The sequence below is a fragment of the Solanum tuberosum genome, unplaced genomic scaffold (assembly GCF_000226075.1).
Source record: "Solanum tuberosum cultivar DM 1-3 516 R44 unplaced genomic scaffold, SolTub_3.0 scf00192, whole genome shotgun sequence".
NCBI lineage: Eukaryota > Viridiplantae > Streptophyta > Magnoliopsida > Solanales > Solanaceae > Solanum > Solanum tuberosum.
This window is the reverse complement of record NW_006239115.1, coordinates 609,472-633,357: the sequence shown is the minus strand read 5'-3', so window position 1 is coordinate 633,357 and position 23,886 is coordinate 609,472. Positions and strand designations below refer to the sequence as shown.

The 23,886-nt window shown below is 35.6% G+C and overlaps 1 long non-coding RNA gene and 1 pseudogene across 1 annotated transcript in view; both read left to right on the top strand.

Moving 5' to 3' along the window:
• LOC107062017 (uncharacterized) overlaps nt 1-2,057 on the top strand; it is a 4,585-nt gene extending 2,528 nt beyond the window's left edge. Inside the window, exon 3 of the long non-coding RNA XR_001474372.1 lies at nt 1,834-2,057. This is a non-coding gene — a long non-coding RNA (uncharacterized lncRNA). The remainder of the gene's footprint in view (nt 1-1,833) is intronic.
• A 17,781-nt stretch (nt 2,058-19,838) lies between these two features.
• Nucleotides 19,839-23,026, top strand: LOC102584306 (probable mannitol dehydrogenase; annotated as a pseudogene).
• The last annotated feature ends 860 nt before the right edge of the window (nt 23,027-23,886 follow it).

Sequence of the window (23,886 nt, the reverse complement as noted above, 5' to 3'; positions counted from 1 at the left end):
ATGACTTAGAGATGGGGCCTTTCTTGGGAAGAGGTACTATGAGTTGGTTGAACTAGAAAAGGAACCCTCTCTAGTACATATGTGATTGAATACTCTATGGGAAACAAGGCTAGCACCGAGTGGATGTGGTTAGGAAGGTGTCCTAGTTGAGTATGAGATTAGGCACAATGAACTTCCTTGGACATCCCTTAACCATGTGCCTACATGGGTTGCTTACTAGTTCTACCTTTGGCAAGTAGAACAACCTCCACGGAGTAGGATAGACTCCGGATTCCATACCTAGCTAGTATGGTCTATGTCGGTTATGCCTATTCCCATCATGTGGGATGTGCACTCTAGTTATTTGATAGGTTCTACAACGTGTAGGTAGTAGTATGGGATGCTATCTACACATGGCACGAGTAGGCTTTGAAGATACTAAAGTGAGTTCCCTAAGTCTAACGACTATTATGTGAATGTCCCCTTATGTGCTTGAATGTCTCCTAAATGGTTTCTTAAAGAATGTTGGTCTATTGATGTTATATTATAAAGGAAATGTCCTTATCTAAGGTAATCTTGAGGAACACTTAAGTGTGCTTGAAGAGGTTGTATGGGCGGTCACTTCTTGTCTCACTCAAGTGTGTCTTAAGGTTATATTAGGTAGAGGTCCTACGGTAATGAAATGACGTGTGTTCTTTTAAAGTTAAGCATGGATTGTATATGGATATATGTTGAGTATGTGTATGGTTGGTTATGGTCCTATATGTGAATGTTGACTTGTATTATGTCTCTTATACTTGTGAAGTAGGTTTTATCAAAATAATATGAAAGCATTTATTCCTTGTAAATGTCCGTTTTGGCATGTTTTTGCATGGTCATCATACTTAGTACTTAATTGTGCTAATTCCATATTTCTCTATTTTCTACTAGTGTAGGTTCCGGAAAGTGAGCGGGTTCTATAGTAAGCTTGGAGCTTGAAGTTCTTCCAAGATCTTGTGGTATGTCCTCATATGTCGAGGACAAGACTTTTCTATTCTAGTTTTATGATAAGGTTCTTGTAATAGACTTAATAGACTTCTTTTGATTGTAAAGGGCCGTGTCCCTAGTATGTTTTCACGTTTATGTCTAAGATGGCTAAGAGACTTAGTATTCCGCGTGTGTAATTTTGAATGACGTTTTTAAAAGTGACCTTTGAGTCTTATGGGATTTTATTTAAAGAGTTTTTAATTCCGCACTATTTTACATATCTAATGTGATGAATGCTAAGGGCTTGTATTAGACCTCCGAGAGGTCGAATACGCCGTGTCGCGACTTGGGGGTGCTCTCTGGTTTAAGGTCTGGCCTCTATTGCCCAGATACTGATATAGAGCATCCGGTTAGAGTTCCGGCCTCAGATATTTGATACTTATGATTAGTTACTTGGGTACTTCTGCTGAGCATCCGGTTTGAGGTCCGGCATCCGCACTATCAGATTTTACAAATTGGGGTTGAGGTTCTGGTTCGTGTTCTCCATTCTTCGGTTCTCATATGCAATTCTCTTTAGTTATAGTTATTCTGTGTACTCGTCGGGCTTATGGGGGTCCGTTCGAGTTTTTATTTAACTTGCGCACGTGTGTACCTTCTGGGCTTATGGGGGTCCAGTTAGATGTAGTTAGCTTATAGATTACTTTAGTTAGTTCTTTCTACACTCGTGTGCATTCCATTGTTAGTTAGATTTTAGTTCTTGACTTCGGTTTCTGTTATTCCTTCTTTTCATATTGCCTTTACTTTTCAAGTTCAGTCGGCCTATGATGCCTACTGGGTACCTGTTGTTTTGGTATTCATGCTATGCTTTGCATCTATTTCTTGATGCAGGTCCGGGCACTAGTAGCCAGCGTTGATCGAGCTTGGAGCAGACTGATCCGGAGACTGGAGTGAGCACACGACGCTTTGTACTATTTCAGTCTCCATCTGTATATTTAGACTTGTCTTTTACCTTTCGAGACAGTCCAGTCTATGTTGTCCATTTTTGGGACTTATATACTCATTTTGTTAGTAGCTCTGTACTAGTGACTTCCAGGTTCTGGGAGGGATCTTTATTTGTATATATGTTTTGGTTTGCTTCTGCCTGTCTATATTGTTATTTGCCTACTCTTGTTTAGTTTCTACCCTCAGACCCATTACTTGTTGTTCTGGGTTACGGGTTGGCTTACCTGCTGGTGGGTTATAGTAGGTGTCATCATGACTTGAGAAATCGGGTCGTGACACATGCATAAGTGTGTACATGAGGATAACCTCCAATAACACAACACTAGCTCATAATCATATTCATTTTACTCTCAAAGTGTTCATAAAACATATATACATAAATCTCATAATCATGCATAATTCTTATACTTTGCCCTTCAAGGACCATAAATCACATTCCATCAACACATCTAGAATTACTATATTAGACATGGATATTAACTTGATTCAATTAACTCAATTACTACAAGCATAATCTCATAATATTCTTCTATAATCAACAAACCCACATCACAAGATCATAATTGAGTAATATGGGGTTTTCATGGGTTACTGGGAATTCAACGTAAAACCATAATAAAACATCAATTCATTCATAATATAAACTAAATCAAACATAAAAATCATTTTTGAAAGGAACCAATGACTTGGAGACAAAACCCTAGATTTTGGGAAATTTCTTTCTTAAAAACATGATATACTACTAATTCAATCATAATTGATCATTATCCACTCAATTGGATCAACAAACAACAATACCCATAATATAGGAAGGAACCCTAACTAAAATTGGGGATTCATCTTCACAATTGGGGGAAACATGGGTATTCATGGATGAAAGGGATCCATGAATGAATAAGCCAGCAAACCTTGATTATAAATCCTAGCAAGCTTGAAACAATGGAGTCTTGACTTGACCTAGCTTGACCCTCTTCTTCTTCTTCTTCTTCTTCTTCTTCTTTGAGTTTTCTAGAGAGAGAATTTTTTTGGAGAGGATAAACTTTGGGGAAAATATTTGGGGTTTTGTTAATAATAATGTGAATGAGTTTATTTTGACTTAGAATGACTTATATAGGGTCTAGGATTAGGATTAAAATGATCTAGTTTAGGCATTATATGCATAGGAAATCACCCATATAACCTTGAAAAAAATAATTAACGGTGCCTTTCAAAGAAGGCTTTCACCGGCCATTCATTGATTCACGGTCAATAAAGGCTATTGTGAACCAAAGGCTTGGATTTTTTTCTAAGTCTATCTCCACGGATGGGTCTACCGTTCGTGGACAATTCTACTGGCTGTGAACTTGTCCATGAATCGTTGCCTTAGAATATTTTTCACAAGGCTTAGGTTCTAGGATGGGTTCACTGACCGTGGACTCTTCTACCGTCCTTTAACCCTTGCCTTAGAATATTTTTCACAAGGCTTGGATTCAAGGATGGGTTCACTGACCGTAGACTCTTCCACCGTCCTTGAACCCTTCCTTGGACCCTTGCCTTAGAATATTTTTTCACAAGGCTTGGGTTCAAGGATGGGTTCACTGACCGTGGACTCTTCTACCGTCCTTTAACCCTTGCCTTAGAATATTTTTCACAAGGCTTGGGTTCAAGGATGGGTTCACTGACCGTGGACTCTTCCATCGTCCTTGAACCCTTCCCTTAGAATATTTTTCACAAGGCTTGTGTTCAAGGATGGGTTCACTGACTGTGGACTCTTTTACCGTCCTTGAACCCTTCCTTAGACCCTTGCATTAGAATATTTTGAGGTGTTACAATATCTCCCCCTTGGGAACATTCGTCTTCGAATGACGATCTAGACACCTTACGGAAGTAAAGACTCAAGACAAGCAGCCCATCATGCATGCAACATCAAATTAATGCAAAATTCAAAGGAGGATACATCAACTCTATCTCAAACATAATCGATGTAACACAAGGAGGTAGGAACTACACCTAACAACCCATTATGTATAAAACTCAACATTTCTCACATTCATAGGAGGAACTACCTTCTCCAACTAAAAGCATGCTCAACACAATATCATGGAGGCATTATGCAGTTACTCTCAAAAGCATACTAAAGCATGTTTATCAACTCATCTCATGAAGTCAAATATGCAACTCATACTAAATGCACAACAACATGAGGAACATAAAACATGAAAACTCATTTTTTCTTTCTTAGTAAACATGAATTTCATCAAGAACATGCATAACATAAGGAAATCATGGAAACACATAAATTACACATGACTTCACATAAGGCACAAACCAAGAGGAACTCACCATTTAAATGCTAAAGGAGGAATATAAGGAAAAAAGATGAGGACATCGGGACATCTCATGGGCCCTTGGCCTCCCTAGTAGCACCCTCACCTAAAAACCCTCACTAAAAGACCACTCCTTAACACCTTCATGGAAACAACTCCCTTGCTCTCTTTTATTTCTTAACTTTCCGGTCTAAGATCCCTACCGATATTTCTAAATTAGAGAGGTTCTCACTAACTCCAAACTCTTCTTAAGGGATTTACGAATGTCGGAACTTCAATACCCTTCTATATCCTAGAGACATGGAAAACCAAATACATTGGTAACACTCATTAAGCAACTCTAGCTCACAAGTAACCTTACCAACACCACTCAAGATCTCATATGAGCTTACAAAACCGGGACTAAACTTCCTAAACTCACTACACCTCTCAAGGTGAGAATTTCAAGTCAACCTAAATCATGAACATCAAGAACACTCAACGACCTTGATATCTTAAGTACACTATCTCCCCCTTGGGAGTAAGCCTATGGAGATTTTCATAGCACAATTTCTTTCAACTCTAAGGTGGGATCTAGTTACCACTAAGCTTTCATATTTATCGCACAAGATGATTCTAAACCATGGTGAATTACATTTCTACCCTTCTTAGAGAGTCTACTCACTCAACACATCTAGGCATTGCTTAAACACCTTATTCATAAAATTTATCCACATACCCTAAAACTCATCATGACTAAGTTGGGTTCTACTATCAATACACATAACCATAATGCAACCCATTTATACCAAAGACAACATCAAAGTCTATCAAGTCACAAAATACAAGCAACACCAGAATCTAAATAAGCATAAAACACATATTGGGAGCAACATTTGGAGGACACTCTTGTTCACCTCTAGCTTGGAGGGCATATAACCTATTCTTGCTTGGGAGCATTGGAATCCGGACCACTAAGATAAGCTTGCTTGGCCTCTCTCCCTTTAGCCCTAAGTATTGCACAATCTCTCATCTTGTTACCCTCATTACCACAACCATAACAACCATCATTGTCAGCTAGATACCTACCATAATGCTTCCTTACACACTTAGTCTAAGTAGGCTTAAGCAACACATATTCACTATTACTCCTTTTTTGAGGCTTAGGGTTAGACACTCTCTTTTGGTTGGAAAGCTTTTGTTGGTCCATCGGATCTATCATTAGAGAAATTTCTATCACCGGTTCTAGCTCTTTTCACCTCCCTATTATTGTCTTGGAGTTTCTCATCTTCCATTTGTTGGGCATACACCATAAGACGAGATATATTCATATCATGATCAAGTATGACCGTACGACATTCTTTCACTACCAAGTCGGACACACTCGACACAAACTTACTCATTCCTGACCTAAGATCGAACACTAGAATTAGAGCGTGCTTCGACAGTTGGGTGAACCTCAATGTATATTCCTTGACACTCATACTACCTTGCCTAAGGTTAATGAACTCAAGCACTAAAGCTTCTCTCATCTCTAAAGGGAAGAACCTATCTAGAAATGTACTCTTGAACCCTTCCCACTCTATGGGACCCATTCCTACCGGTCTAGCCTTTTTCCATTTACTAAACCAAACTTGAGCAATCCTTTTGAGCTGATAAGAAAATAACTCCGCCTTCTCTACCGGAGTCACTCCCACAAAGTCCAACACCTTAGAGACCTCTTCTATAAGATCTTGAGGATTTTCCTCCATCCTTGACCCATAAAATTCCGGAGTTTCTATCCCAGCCTGAGCTAACATTTGAAAACCAAACCTAAACTTCTCACTTGTTACTTTCTCTTCCAAAGGGTTAATTGGAACTTGAGGAGGAACTTCTTGATCCACATTGTCTTCCTCATCCCTTCTAATGTTAGCCCTTGTGGTAGTCATATCCTGAAACCATTGAGCACGGATTAGGGGAAAGATCTAATAGAGTAAAACTCCATAGATCGACTTAGAGAATGAAAAAGTGAAGTTTCCTACACATCTAATAGCCTCTCAATCATAAATGTGGTGCACTTCACACATATGAACAAGACTCTACTAGACGTGGTTTGAGACATCCTAGAACCATTTTAAACCTTGTGCTCTGATTACCAAGTTTGTCACGACCCAGGGGTACCCCCTAGACGTAACATGGCACATACAGCCCTGAAGGACCCCATGTAAGCCACTTAGCATATCAAAACATACGATAATAGAAAAATATGAAAATTAAAAACAATTTTTTCAATACAATAGAAGTATTTTATAAAAGCAAAGCGGAAGTCTTATTACACTTGTCTCAAACCATCTAATACTTGAAAAGAGTTATGGACACAACCCATACAAAATCCAAACATAAAAGAAAGACATAAAAAGAAAAGGATGATCAAGTCCTCGATGCTATGAGGACTCACCAACACTTTTCTTCTTGAGCTACTGTGAACCTAGCCACAAGGGTAGAATTCAATATTGTCGAACCCTACATTTGATCAAAATGTAGGCAAAAGTATGTGTTAGGACAATAATGTACTAAATATGATGTCTATCATAAATAATCAACATAAGCATATAAGAGACATTAGTCAAGATAAAACATATACCATAATCATAAGAGATAATAACATAAGTCGTGAGCATAAGAGCTAACATCATAGTCATAGGCCTAATCAAAGCATCTAGTTTAGCATGACATAAGAGAAACACTTCATAAGTTACATCAACATATATATCATCATACATTAATGGAAAAATACCATAATTACTCTTAAAGCATACTTGTGCAATGCATGAACAAGACTCCCATAAATCTCACCCATGCTAAGTAAAGCTCCTAGGGTAACCATGGTTCATAATTCATATTATTGTTGTGGGAAAAAGCCTTAACCGACATAGACCATGTGAGCTTAGCATGAAATCTAGTGTCTACCCCACACCGAAAAGGGGTTGCTCTACTTACCTAAGGTAGAACCATAATCTTAGCTTAGGTGGATCCAATAGCTAAATAACCTACGAGGGCACGTAGTTTATGGGATAAGGGGATTGCTACTAGAAACTCGACCTCTACTATCGTGAGGGGTTCCATCCCAAGAGATTGCTCCTAGAAACCCGGCCTTTACTAATGTGAAGGATTCCATCTCATATCAATATCCACTCGATGCTAAGCATAATTCCCATTTGAGTTCATATTAAGTCTTGACTTAAGTTCATAATTATGGAAGAATGTCTTGACGCTCAATCCAACATAACTCATACTAAAGCTCATAGATTCGATATGTGAGACTAGTCTTCCAACCTTAGAATCACTACATGTGACAAACCTTTCACATCTTATCATATTCATGCATAAGTGTGTACATGAGGATAACCTCCAACAACACAACACTAGCTCATAATCATATTCACTTTACTCTCAAAGTGTTCATAAAACATATATACATAAATCTCGTAATCATGCATTATTCTCATACTTTTCCCATCAAGGACCATAGATCACATTCCATCAACACATCTAGAATTGCTACATTAGGCATGGATATTAACATGATTCAATTAACTCAACTACTACAAGCATAATCTCATAATATTCTTCTATAATCAACAAACCCACATCACAAGATCATAATTGAGTAATGTGGGGTTTTCATGGGTTCTTGGGGAATTCAACGTAAAACCATAATAAAACATCAATTCAATCATAATATAAACTAAATCAAACATAAAAATCATTTTTGAAAGGAACCCATGACTTGGAGACAAAACCCTAGATTTTGGGAATTTTCTATCTTAAAAACATGATATACTACTAATTCAATCATAATTGATCATTATCCACTCAATTGGATCAACAAACAACAATACCCACAATATAGTAAGGAACCCTAAATAGAATTAGGGATTCATCTTCACAATTGGGGGAAACATAGATATTCATGTATGAAAGGGATCCATGAATGAATAAGCCATCATACCTTGATTATAAATCCTAGCAAGCTTGAAACAATGGAGTCTTGACTTGACCTAGCTTGACCCTCTTCTTCTTCTTCTTCTTCTTTGAGTTTTCTAGAAAGAGAATATTTTTGGAGAGGATGAACTTTGGGGAAAATATTTGGGGTTTTGGAAATAATGATATGAATGGGTTTATTTTGACTTAGAATGACTTATATAGGGTCTAGTATTAGGATTGAAATGATCTAGTTTGGGTATTATATGCATAGGAAATGACCCATATAACCTTAAAAAAATAACTGACGGCTGCCTTTCAAGGAAGGCTTTCATCGGCCATTCATTGATTCACGACCAGTTAAGGCTATCGTGAACCAATGGCCTGGATTTTTTTCTAAGTCTATCTCCATGGATAGGTCTACCGTCCGTGGACAATTCTACTGGCCGTGAACTTGTCCGTGAATCATTGCCTTAGAATATTTTTCACAAAGCTTGGGTTCAAGGATGGGTTCACTGACCGTGTACTCTTCCACCGTCCTTGGACCCTTGCCTTGGAATATTTTTCACAAGGCTTGGGTTCAAGGATGGGTTCACTGACCGTGGACTCTTCCACCGTCCTTGAACCCTTCTTTGACCTTTGCTTACAAATATATTTTCACAAGGCTTGGGTTCAAGGATGGGTTCACTGACCGTGGACTCTTCCACTTTCCTTAGACCCTTGCCTTAGAATATTTTTCACATGGCTTGGCTTCAAGGATGGGCTCACTAACCATGGACTCTTTCACCATCCTTGAACCCTTCCTTGGACCTTTGCCTTAGAATATTTCGAGGTGTTACAACTGTGGTGGTTTGTGTGATGATTAACCCAAGATCCTTCAGTAGTCATACTAGCCAGGTTAACTCAACAGTTGTAGTTGCTCTGATACCATGTTGTTATTCATGAATTGATACAGAATTCCTTAAGAAGAAGAGAAGTTAAGAGGATGAAGAGGGTAGAAAGATAAAAAAATTAGTAAACTGATTAGCGCATTATATTCAATCTAATCTCAAATACATTGTGTGTGATCCTTTTATGATGAATCACAACTGACTCATTTACACAGTAGCTGACTAACTGACTTAGTAACTAACTAACAAATTAACTACTTCTTAACAGCTAGATAGAAGTAAGTACTAAGCTACCCTTTCTATGTTGATATATTAGGTGATATCAACAATTACACACTAAAGCAACTCTTTTTTGTTGGTGTAGAATTGTAGATTACAAAATGTAAATAATTTAGATTAGTTCATGATTTATGGTTAGCTTCTTGAAGTGTAGTTAGTAGTATGTCTAGTTGGATTTGGCTCCCCTCTAGTAGCCAATTTGTCCAGTTCCTCCAATTGGGGTTAATATTGCTACATGTGTCTCTTAAATTAATGGATGGTTTAGATTTATTTGGTAAAATCCTCCATTTTAATCATGTTAAAATATTAACTTCCATCTTTCTTTCTCTCTCCACCACTAGACTCCAAGCCTCTCCTCTCCCCTTAGATCTATCAAAAATTGAAAATTTCAATTAGTTAAACCTCAAATGAGAACAAGCGGGTTCCTCCTGCCTTATCAGATTTGAAGTTTTAGGAGAAATTTTATGCTGGAATTGCTTTCATGGCGGGCCAATAAGTATGGAAGAATGAAAGTTGATATTGGTCCTTTATCTAGTCAATTACAACCCAAAAAAAATTTCTAGGCTTTAAAATTCTAAAAACATTAGTTTTAATTCATGTAGAAAATTCAAAAGTTGAAGCTTGTTTGGAACTACAATAGTGTATTAATTAGGTTTGATATAATTTCTTAAATTTTTCATATTTGAAGAGGAGGACAGAGTTGAAAGATGAAAAAATAAATAAAAATTATACTTTGATTGAGATTCATCAATGGAGAAATATTGATAAAAATCCCATAATTTTACATTTTCTCCAGCAACCAAAAAGGTCCCTTTTCCTATCTATTCAAGTAAAAAATAGATAAACAAGATAGGATGGTACTTCTTCATTTTGACAATTGATTTTGCAAAAGTTAACCTGAGTGCAGTTGCTCTTCTTCCTTTTCTAATATTGATGGCGAATTACTCAATGCAGAAGAAGAAAATGGGTTGTAATGGAGAAAAAAATATAATTATTGACTGTAGTTACAAAGGTTGGTTTTAGCAAATCAATCTAACCATTCATTAGTTTCATATGGGCTATTGGAGGGGAGCCAAATCCGGTCTAGTCAATGTACTACAGTAGAGGCGAATCCACTTGTATAGTTGGGGTGCAAGTGCACTCATTAACTTCGGAAAAAATATCATGTGTATATATGTATATACACATGATAGTGTTTCTTAGAAACTTCTGTATGTTCTTAGTCGTAATTAGAAGTGCTTGTAACTGTTCTCTGATATCCAGATTTGAACTACCATTATTTTGGTAGAAAGCATATACATTAAATTCAGGAAAAGTTGACTAGTTCTTAGAATCACTTTGAATTGTGAAACTAATGATTAACAGATAAGAGAGTCAGCTAGTATGCTGAAGAACTGCAGAACTCCATCGAAGCAGTATGAGTGAAACGAAGAAAAAACTGCTTTTCTTGTATTGAATCAATTGAATTAACTATTACAGCTGAGTACATTCTATTTATATAGATCCTACAACTTGCTCAATAAGTAAAGGCAATACTAACAATGTGAACAAACTAACTAATCAACCAACTAACTTTCTAACTAACTAATGATGACGTGGACATATCAACTAATCAGTTAATTAACTAACTAATTGATATCTCAATCCCCCCCCCCCCCCTCAAGTTGGAGGTGAGACCAACACAGCCAACTTGTCCAAAACTACTGAATGTTTGACTCCTGTAAGGGCCTTAGTAAGGATGTCATCCAGTTGGTCATGAGTTCCAATGTGATGCAACGAGATAAGACCTTCTTGTAGCTTGGTTCGTACAAAATGACAATCGATCTCAATGTGTTTGGTCCTTCGTGGGACACAGGATTTCTGGCAATCTGTAAAGCTGATTGACTGTCACAAAAGATATGAAAAGGTCTGCTTCGAGGAATGGTGAGCTCTTCAAATAGTCTATCTTACCAAACTAGTTGTCCAACCACCTTTCGAAGGGATCTATACTCAGCCTTAGCTGAGGAAAGAGATATAGTTTCCTATTTCTTAGATTTATAGCTTATAGGACTGGAACCAAGCAGTACAATATACCCTGTGATTGACTTTCTGGAATCAAGGCAAGCACCCCAATTTGAATCACAGAAAGCTTGCACATTGTAATCATCAGTAGAAGCCATAAACAATCCTAATGTGGGATCTTTCTTGAGATATCTCAACATGTGGTATGCATCTTTCATATATGGTTCTCTGGGGTCTTGCATGAACTGACTAAGGTGCTGAACTCCATAAGCAATATCTAATCTGGTATTAGTTAAAAAGTTAAGCTTCCCAACTAATTTTTTGTATCCACTAGGATCAGAAATAGGCTTCCCCTCATTTCCTTTGAGTTTGAATGTCTCATCTAATGGTGAGGTGAGGCTGAAGAGTTCAGAACAATGGTACTCTTTGAGTAGATCAAGAACAAATTTCCTTTGTGAAATGAGCAATCCAGCTTCAGTGTAAAGGATTTCCAACCCCAAGAAATAATGCAGTTTCCCCAAATCTTTAATTTTGAACTAATTATGGAGAAAACCTTTGAGAGTATCAATTTCTTCAATATCAGTACCTGTCAGCAGGATATCATCCACATACACAGCTATGAAGACAGTAGATGAGCCATTCTTTCTATAAAATAGAGAATAGTCATTTAAAGAATGAGTGTATCCCCTGGAACTGAGGGCATCAGACAACTTAGCATACCATTGCCTACTAGCCTGCTTTAGACCATATAGTGACTTATTGAGCTTACAAACCAATCCTTTAGTTTGAATATTCAAGCCTGGTGGAATATCCATGTAAACCTCTTCATCTAACTCCACATAGAGAAAGGCATTATTCACATCCAATGGATAAATGTTCCAGTGTTTCTTCACAGCAGTGGCAATTAGAACTCTCACTGTAGTCATCTTAATAACAGGTGAAAAAGTCTCTGTGTAGTCAACTCCATAATGCTGAGTGTAACCTTTAACAACCAACCTAGCTTTGTACCTTTCTATGCTACCATCAGCTCTGTGTTTGATCTAATATACCCATCTACCCCTAATAGCTTTCTTTCCAAGGGGTAAAGGCATGATCAGAACCCAAGTATCATTATCATGTAAGGCAGATAGTTCTTGTGTCATAGTTATCTACCATGCAGGATCCATAGCTGCTACATCATATGAAGCTGACTTACTTTCATGTGAGATACTCAATACAAGAGACTAGCTGTCAGGATACAGAAACTTAGAGGCAATATGATGGTGGTTAGAAAAAGATGCATGTAGTGAATGAGGTGGTAATGTAGTTGTGGAATGAGGTATATTGCATAGGTAATCATCTAGATAAGCTGGTGGTTTATGGATTCTGGTAGACTTTCTAACATATGTAATGTGATTTGATGAAGGATGAACAGATGGTGGTGGTAAAACAGTTGGAATTGTAGTGTCTGTATGATCATGATCACATTGCATATTTTTAGGGTCAGGATTACACTGAATGTTATTGGAAGGAACAGTTGTAGGAGTAAGATAATACAAAATAGGAACAGAATCATTTACCACAGCAGTGATAGGGTAAGATGATTTAGTCATAGTAAAATGGAAGATTGCCTCATGAAATGTAACATCCCTAGACACAGAAATCTTGTTAGAAGCCAGACTTAGTACTCTATAACCTTTTGTCCCAAATGGATAACCTACAAACACATGTGGGCCTGCGCTTGGCTCAAACTTGGTTCTATGGGACTTAGGAGTAGTAGGATAGCATAGGCAGCCAAAACTTCTCATGTGAGAATATTGAGGCTCTTGATTATACAGTAAAGAAAAAAGGCATTTGTTCTGAAGAACAATAGAGGGAAGTCTGTTAATGATGAAGGTTATTGTAAGTATACATTGTCCCTAATACTTAATAGGTAGTTTGGATTGAAAAAGGAGTGCCCTAGCAGTTTCTAGGAGATATTTGTGTTTTCTTTCTACTACACCATTTTGTTATGGTGTGTAGGGGCATGATTTTTGGTGAATAATTCCTTTTGATTGAAAAAAGAGGGTGGATTCTTGGTTCACAAATTCTAGGCCATTATCTGTCCTTATGGCTTTTATGGTGGTTTTGAACTGAGTCTCAACCATATTGACAAATGATTTAATAATGTGTAATGCTTTACTCTTGCAGCTCAACAAGTGAGTCCAAGTGGACTTGCTAAAGTCATCAACTAAGGTGATAAAATATCTAAAATTGTCATGGGTTTCCACATGATATGGTCCCCACAAATCCACATGGAGCAGTTCAAAAAACTTGGTAGTTCTATCGGTCTTGGTAGGAAATGGTAATCTATTTTGCCTTGCCATGGGACATATGGTACAGGTAAAAGGCTGCTTATATGAGAACTTCACAAGAATGGGTGGTATATTTTTCATTTTTACAAAAGGAACATGTCCAAGTCTGTGGTGCCACAAGAGGTATGCATTGGTATTAACTTCATGAGACAGATTAAAGGAATGAGACATACTAGGTATTGAAACAGAACCACTTCCATTATGAGTAGTATTTATTACAGATGGAACAACATGACATGAAGAAGAAACAGTAGACAAAGGGCATTCTACATTTGCTGAGGAAGTACATAATGGAGAAGAACATTGACATTTATGGCCTACAGCAGTACTATGCAAACTAACATATTGACTTGAATTTTTCAAAGAAGTGTTGGAGCAGCTCTTTTTCAAACAGGCTGAGCAAAGTAGATAAAGTCCATCTTGTACTCTACCAATCTCCAGAGGCCTCTTCATTGAAGGGGCCCTGCAGCATACAAAAGGAATTAGAAAAAGAAACAAGACATTTAAGATGAAGTGCTAAAGAATTTATGGAAACCAAGTTATATTTGAAGGATGGAATGAAAAGAACTTTATGCAATGTGATCTTTGATGTAAGTTTTACATTTCCAACTTCAGTTACCTTCACCTTGTATCCATTAGGCAAGCTGACTAACAAGGGATATGAAAAGAAAATAATATCAGAAAAATGGTTCTTATTATAGGTCATGTCATGTGTGGCCCTTAGTCTAGTATCCACAAGTCAGTCTTTGATTTGAAACATCCATATGAAAGTTTGTCAAAATCAACAGATGAGTTACAAGCTATCATACCTGCAAAATTTGCAGCACCATTCACAAGCTGATCTTCAGTAGCTTCTCCTGCAGATCCCAACTGAAAGTGTTGCAGCAGATTAAGGAGTTGTCCATACTAATCCTTGGTAAGATTGGGGTCAGAATTTGAGGATTCAACAGTGTTTCCTATGTTAGATTCAATATCTATGCCAAAAGCATTTGCTGCTATCCCTTTTCCCTTAGCAGACCTGTGAAACTGATTATTGTATTGTCCTATGATTATTGTTATACCTGTCTTGATTGTTATAGCCATTGTTACCTTGTCCATTCCCAGTGGTACTAGCCTGAGGATAACTATGTAGCTTGTAGCACATGTCTTTAGTGTGACCAGGTTTCTTTGGTTTGCCATTGTAGTTATTAGTGGGAGAGAAATTAGTCCTAAATTGTTGTCTTCCACTTGAAGGTCCTGATGAGTTAGCATGCATAGAAGAATTCATTGATGCCTCTACGAACATTTGATTATTTGGTTTGAACTCCCTTTGTTTTTCCTCCTGAACCAACAAAGCAAAGGACTGGGTCATAGATGGCAAGGGATTCATCATCAATATACTACCTCTGATTATAGTATACACCTCATTCAATCCCATAAGAAATTGAATGAGTTTCCTATCTTGCTCTGCCTTATGTATGTTCTCTTTTCCCCCCACAGTTGCACACTCAACTACATTGATCTTTAGAACTCAGATTGTTCAATTTTTCCCATAGCTTCTTCATCCTAGTATAATACACAGTCACGTCAAGCATACCTTGACTTAAAGCATTGATTTCCTTTTGGATCTGGTACAACTTAGCCCCATTTGTTTGATCATATCTGTCTTCCAACTCCTTCCACAATTCTAAGGCATCACAAACATATTCTACACTATCAACAATTTGTTTTCCAAGAGACTTGAGGATCCAAGATGTGACCATATTGTCACATCTTTCCCACTATCGAAATTGAGGAGAATTGAGTGCAGGTCTCTTATACTCACCATTAATGAACCCTAACTTGTTCTTCACAGAGAGGGATCTCATTACACTTCTCCTCCAAGACCTATAACCGATTCCATCAAATACAACCTGAACAAGAGGCAGGCTAGGACCAGCAGATGGATGAATGTAAAGAGGATTGCTTACATCGATGACATTACTTCCTGTAGAACTGGTACTGGGATCTACAACTTACACCATGGTTGCAAGATCTGATTAATCTTTAAACAATTGCAACTGAGAATCAAATTGACGCTACCAAAAAACAGAGATGACGAATCTAGTAAGAGCAACAAGGCTCTGATACCATGTGAAACTGATGATTAACAGATAAGAGAGTCAGCTAGCTAGTATGCTGAAGAACTGCAGAACTCAATTGAAGGAGTATGAGAGAAACGAAGAAGAAACTGCTTTGTTTGTATTGAATCAATTGAATTAACTATTACAGCTGAGTACATTCTATTTATATAGATCCTACAACTTGCTCAATAAGTAAAGGCACTACTGACAATGTAATTAGTTAATTAACTAACTAATTGACATCTCAATATGAATAGTGGGGTACGTAGTCAACAATATCTTGAATTTTTCATGAATATTTCAATTTAATGTCACAAGTGTTAGTTTTAGCTTATACTACAGCATAAATAACATATTTGTATGCAGGCATGAAATTGTTGGTCTCGTGACAGCAGTTGGCAGTAGTGTCCATAAGTTCAAGGTTATTGGTTCAAAATATTTCATGTTCTAAATTTTTTGCCTTCTTTCTAAAAAATTGTAACCTCCACCTTATTACAATCACATACAGGTCAAGAAGTTGTTATCGAATGTGAATTGTGCTTTGTAAAAATTGCACATAAATTCGATCAACACATACCTTTCTTATGATAGCTAGTGGATCATTGTCAATTTTTTTGGTGTACACCTACAAAATAAATAGTTATTATTAGTGATAAAAATAATAATTGCTCAAATATATAATCGATGTATATAAATCATAATTACTATAGGTACGTACCCCTTGCCCAATTCAAAATTATTAGTTCTATCATCTGTGAATTTGACAAAAAAATATTAGTTAAATTATGTAAATTGATTCTTAACCAAAATTTACACAAACAAGAACATACAGTTTCATGATACTCCAAGAAGTTATAATTAAAAAGAAAGTAATCTTACATGATTTGATATTTTCATGACAAATTTCTATGTTGCAAGAGGTGAAATAACTATGATACAAATGTTTGCGTACCCAAGTAAGATGAACTTTCAACTAATCAGAAAACATATATGAATAAGTCAAATTAAAGGCAATAACTTTTAATGTGAATAGAAAAAAAAAAAGAGCACATAAGCTGAAGTAGAAAAGAGAGATACATACACAAAATGAATATGAAAAAATGTCGTCTACCCAAAGTAGGATTGATAATCTAATAATTTGATGAATTGGAATAGCTGTCTTGTGATTTTTCACTATATATACACAATATATAGCATTTAGTAAATGAATATATATATTGTATGATTTGATTAAAAGAATTACTCCACATTGAATATACCAAGTAACTTTTCCAATTCTCAATATGTTTATTACTACAAAGAGATGTTTTACTTTTTGCATTAGCATTTACAGAAATTGAATACACATAACTCCATGTCTTTTAATTTATCTAGGTCATTCATTTGCTATATTATTATTTATTTATATTTATTAGAAGATAGACTTACGTTTAGAAAGAAAAAAAAACATAAATAGGAGTTAAATAAATGACAAAATATTAATGGGTATTTTCGTGTATATATATTCAATAGTCTAATGCATTGAACTAAGTGTATATTTATATTCTTGTAGGAATAATATTTGATTAAAAAATATTAATGTCATTCAATATTCTATGGACATTTTGATAATTTAATTTTTAAAATATTTTGATTCCACTTACATATATGCTTAATATATTTACTAATTTAATAGAAGTTTTATTTCTCTTTTTTATGTGAAGGAAAAATGACAAATTTATGATTATTATTTAATATTTAATTAGTAAAATATTTAATAAATTTTTTATTTAGTATAGGAGTAAAATGGTAATTCAACTTTAAATTTTTGAGCTTTCTACTTTTAATAAATTATTATTATTATTATTATTTATTATTTATTGTTTATTTATGATCATAAGATGATAAGTTAGGAAAATGAAGAGGTGTAGTTATGAAGTTGATTTTAAATGGAAAAATATTTTTTTAGAATGATTTTAAGAAAATAAATTAATAGAGTAAGGGGTATTTTCGTAATTCAACTTTTGACTTAGATTGTTCCCACTTTTAATAATACTAGTTTCTGGACACGTGTGTCCCATGCAGTATTTTATAAATTTTGTTAGGACGATTAGAATTCAATGAAAACATGCGTGTAATGAATACTAAAAGGCAACAATCTCAAATAAATGTTATGATAATAAAAAAAAAGTATAGAAAATTAAATTTAAGAAGGCTAATAGAGAAAAATATAAAAAATAAACATAGAAGAAAAAAATACCATACGCATCCTTCTTAAGACTTTAATCATAACAATATATAAATAGAAAAAAGAAACACAAAATCGGTACATAATTTTCATAGTTTTTGTCCACAACTTCTCTCATATCCAATCAAAATTCAAAAGTCTTCTCCATCGAGTCAAACTAAAGCATGAATCAAATAGAAAATCACTTCATTTTCGTAAAGTGATACATAATCAGACTAAGGTAGATATATCATATACTTTAGATGTTGATGGTTTCACTACTTTAACTATAAAATGAAAAGGATAATTGTGGATGTGAGTTTCATGAAACAAAAAGATGAATTTAAATAGATAAAAATAGAGGAATACCAAAAGACATCTTAAAGTTTTAAATTAAATATTTGAAGGTTATGAATATGAAAAGCATGAAAGCCATGGATATTAAGCATGACAATTGAAATAGGTAATTAGATATAAATTATGAAGGAAAATATTTATAATAAATAAAGAAGAAAAATATTTAATTTGGGTTAGGCAAACTTGTCATCAGTTTAAATTTCAACACTTCTTTATGACCCTCCACGAGAGAAACTCAATTCTCTTGTGTTACTACAAAATTACATTTTACACCCCAATAATCTTAATCATTAATTAGAAAATAATTTAACTTGAATTAGTCAAACTTGTCATCAGTTTAAATTTCAACACTTATTTATCATCCTACACTCAATTCTCTCAGTCTCTCATGTTCCTACTTAGACTGAGAGATTTAGAGAAATGGCTAAAAGAGGAGAGAATGAGCAGGCACAAAAAGCTTTTGGGTGGGCAGCCAGGGACCCCTCTGGAATTCTTTCTCCCCTCCATTTCCCCCCGCATGCACCTTCTTCATTATAGGTTGACTACAATATCGCATCCCTTTAGAATACAGTTCTTTGAATTTAATGAGTATAAACATGCATGTCTAGCATATCAGTGGTAGGCACTGAATGTTTTTCATCGGTAAACTTTTGCATACCAAGTGTGTTAAGCTAAAAAATACCCTTTGTTTCTATGCTTTGAAGTTCTCTCCAGAGAATTTTTCCGATTTTTCCGTCTGTGGCACAAAAGTTCGACTTGGTGCCGCAACAGTCACATATGTAGTTGTGCTTTCAATTGCCATTTTTTCATTGTCAAAATTGACAAACTGATTCAGTAAGCAATAAACAGAGTTGCAAACTTGTCACAACAACAATGACGAAGTTTTTATATTCTTCAAATCGTTGTTTAAGTATGACCTTTAATATTCCAACAAATTTTTATATTCTTCGAGTTGATATATTAATTCACACTTAATATTTAACAAATTGATGAAATTTTTATATTCTTTGAATCAAATACACAATCTGATTCTTTCGGTAAAGTTTTTATATTTTTCAAATCAAAGGAGTACAAAATTAGAAGATTATTAGTCTCCAAAAAACCAGACACCATTAAATTTCAAAAGGAGTAGAAAACCATAAATATTTTAGTTTCCAAACAATAATACACATTACTAATAATAAAAAAACAATTTCTTTAAGATTGTTATCTAATCTATATTACCAAAATATTTAGAACAACAACTTTACATAAAATTCATAAAAAATAACAAAGTTTAAAGTTCAAAGATTGTACGAAATTTAAATGGTTTTGAACTTTTTAATTTAGTTGATTATTAATATGAGAAATGCTAGATTATCAACTTACATATCCAAACAAAACTTTAATTTTATGGGAATATAATGTCAATTATTTTGTTATCAAAGGAGTGGATTTCTTTCCTTAGCACTCGTGCAAATATGGAAAAAAACTTATAGTGGAGAGGAGCGAGGATTCACAGCATGTATTCCATTTCTCAGAATTGACTTTCAAAAAGTGGGGCAAGCAGTGTGTTATTACAAGTTCCTTCGCCACAGACAGACACAGACAGAGGACACAGAGATTTTGAGAAATGGCGAAAAGAGCAGAGAATGAGCAGGCACAAAAAGCTTTTGGCTGGGCTGCCAGGGACCCTTCCGGAATTCTATCTCCCTTCCATTTCTCCCGCAGGTATCTTCTTCATTATGGCTTGCCTGAATCGCAACCCATTAGAATGAGTATAAACATGCATGTTGTATTAGCTTTGGAGCTATTACATTTTTAAAAAAAAAAATTATTTTATACAAAAAGCCAATTGTTTTAACTCTTTGATTTATGACCAAAAGAAATGAAAATTGTGAATTTTTTATATATGTTTTTCTGTTTGAATTGATGGCAGAGAAAATGGTGATGATGATGTTATAGTGAAGATACTTTATTGTGGAGTATGTCACTCAGACTTGCATATTTTGAAGAATGAATGGGGATTCACAAAATACCCCATTCTCCCTGGGTAACAAAACTTTAATTTCATGTTAAAATATCAGCAATTGTCTTCAAAACTATGCTTAGTTTTAGTTCTCTTTCAAATGTTTTGTAAATTATTATTTTTTTGTACATATATACGAGTCATACAAAATTATTTAGGTTATAATCTAACAGACACGGGAGAAGAGTAGAATTTAATTCATAAAATTCTCTTTAATCCTGTTTCTTTTTTATCCTCATGAAACCTGAAAGACATAGTTGCAGTCCGGATCCGAAAGCAATTGATAATCACAAGGAATAGGTGAATTTAGTTAGATACCTAATAACATTCTTCACTATTAAGTGTAGTTAGTAGCAGGTCTAGTCAATGTACTGGAGCTAATCCTTTTGGAACTGATTGCATCCAGGGAATGCTTATCAATGAAATCATTACACATTAGAGCTCCTTCTCATAATACTTGACAGACATCAGATTTCAGGTGCGATGGATATTATCCCTCCAATCTTAACTGCAATCTCGAGTTTGAACCCTGGAAATGAGAAAACACCTAGTAGGGAGAAGTTCCCCCTTAAATGAATCCAGATAAGTTGAGGCCCCAAAGATTTACTGGGCACTGAAATTTGACAAAATGATTTCAGGTTTACTTCATTAAAAGTTCAGTGTCACTAAATAGTGTTTGTTAGAAACTTCTGTCTGTTCTTAGTCCTAGTTAGAAGTGCTTCTGCCTGTTCTCTGGTATCCAGATTTGAATCACACATTATCAAATCACCATTACATGAAATTCAGTAAAAAATGACTAGATGAACACTAGCACGTTACATTTTGGTTCTTCAATCAATGGTTTACCAGTTTTAGAATCACTCTAAATAGTTGGTTAGGTAGTCAACAATATATTGAATCTTTCCAACTTAATGTCAGAAGTATTAGTTTTAGCTTATATTACAGCATAAATAACTTATTTGTGTGCAGGCATGAAATTGTTGGTCTCGTGACAGCAGTTGGCAGTAGTGTCCATAAGTTCAAGGTTGGTGACCGAGTTGGAGTTGGGGTGATTGTAGGCTCCTGTCAAACATGTGACATCTGTGAACAGAGCTTAGAGAACTATTGTCCCAAAGTGATATTTACCTACAACTCCACAAACCCTGATGGTACAAATACCTATGGCGGTTACTCTGATATGATAGTTGTTCATCAGCGCTTTGTTCTTCATTTCCTGACACCTACCAATCTGATGCTGGGGCACCTTTATTATGTGCTGGAATCACTGTATACAGCCCGATGAAGTACTATGGTATGACCGAACCAGGCAAACATTTGGGTGTTGCTGGATTGGGTGGCCTTGGTCACATTGCTGTGAAGATTGGAAAGGCCTTTGGTTTAAAAGTTACTGTCATCAGCACCTCTCCAAAGAAGGAAGATGAGGCCATCAAGAAGCTTGGTGCGGATGCTTTTGTTTTAAGTAGTGATCCTGCAAAATTGAAGGTACGTAAATGGAAAAAGAAATGAAAGTAAAGAAAAGTTTAAAAATCCTATACAGGTGATGTTCTTAAGAAGATTAAGAAAGCAGTTCAGCATTGTGAATGTTTATTTGACAACATTTAAGTCACCAAGGTTTTGTTAAAAAAACTTCAACACCATTTCAACAAAAACTTGGAAATAAAGCTCTTGATGAATCAACTAGAATAGATAAAGTATTGAGTCAGCAGCTCACATCGTAAGCATTTTATAACCAAATTAGTTGAGGTGGACTATATGAATCTTCAGGTAGCTCAATCACAAGTTAGTGGAGGTCCCGGTATATAGTAAGCACTGTTTGTGTATTTAAATTGTAACATTAAGCTTAGTTGCTTGTTTTCTGGTTTCCATTCGCGTTGTAATAAAAATTTGCATAATTATTTCCAACTACTAATCTTAGCTCCCAACTACTAGATCACTCGTCTTTCTAACTCTTGAATTTTTTCACCGAACAATATGCATTTATGTGTGGACTGATTCAAGCAAAGTTGTTTTATGGACATTTTGTTTTGGTGGTTGTCTATGAAGGCTGCTGTGAATACCATGGATTACATTATTGACACCATTGCTGCGGTTCATCCATTGGCTCCGTTGCTCAGTTTACTGAAGATGGATGGTAAGCTTGTCACTCTTGGATTGCCTGAAAAGCCACTGGAGCTTCCAATTTTCCCTTTGGTTTTGGGTAAGCCACACTGATTTGGAAAAACAACAAGATGTTACTTTTAGTTTTCAGCCATTGTAAGTGCAAGATCGTATATAATTAATCTTGCAAATTTGGTTATCAAACTAACAGGTAGGAAGCTTGTTGGAGGAAGTGACATCGGAGGCATGAAAGAGACGCAGGAAATGTTGGACTTTTGTGCAAAGCACAACATTACTGCAGATATCGAGCTGATTTCTGTGGACTCCATCAATATGGCCATGGAACGACTTGCAAAATCTGATGTCAAGTACCGATTTGTGATTGACATTGCCAACTCTTTATCCCCGTCCTGATTGTTCAATGTAGTTGCTGCTGCTTCTTCCTTCATTTACCAAAAACTTGATTTTACAAATCGAGCAACATATGATTGAAACTATGTAGCAAGTTGATATATGACTAGTCAGCTTGCTGCAGTTATTACTATTAAGACAATTAAACCTTTGAGCTTCTGTGCGTTCTCATGGTTCATTTGATAGAGTTCTTGAATTGATTAGTCCTAAAGATATTAGGAATGAAAACGCAACTAACATTGATGTAACGGATTAACACCTTCATCAAAGATGGTGGGATAATGCATAAGTACCTCCATGAAATGTACCCGAAATCTCATGGCGACTGTAATGACCCTGAAGGTCATTTTTGGAAATTTTTCATAAAATGACCGTTTTACCCCTCCCGATAGTTGCCCCGAGTCCTAATTGTTGTATTTTCGAAGTTGGTTTGAAGGAAAATTGATGAAAAGTTGAGTTTTTAAGAGTTAAAGTTTGGTTAAAAGTGTTATTTCGTGTCATTTGGAGTTTCGAGACTCGAATCGGATTTCCGTCGATTCCAGCAGTTTTAGAATGTCGAAACGGGTCTATGATAATTTACGTATTCGAATTTGGAGTTAAAACGAAGATTTGAGGTCCTAAGTTGCAAAAATTGTGAAATTTTGATCAAGAGTTGACTTTGGTCAACAAACGAGGTTCCGGTGCTCGAAATGGAATTCCGAGGGCACCGTTGGATTCAGGGGGTGATTCTAAGTCTAGAATGAGTCTTGGTTGAATTTTTAGAGGCCCCGAGTGCGTTTCGAGTTTTTGAGCCTAAAGTTAGTTTCTTGACGCCTTATCGGATACCGGGTCAAGGAGACCTCGAATTCAAATTCCGACGATTTCATTGAGTCCGAAATGTCATTTTCAAGCTAGTAGCATATTTGGTTTGTGTTCGGGAAGTGCCAAATGAATTTTGGGTGAGCTTTTAAGCTTCTTGGATGCTTTGACACTATTTCAGCAAATTGTGGCAACTAAAGGGTTCATTA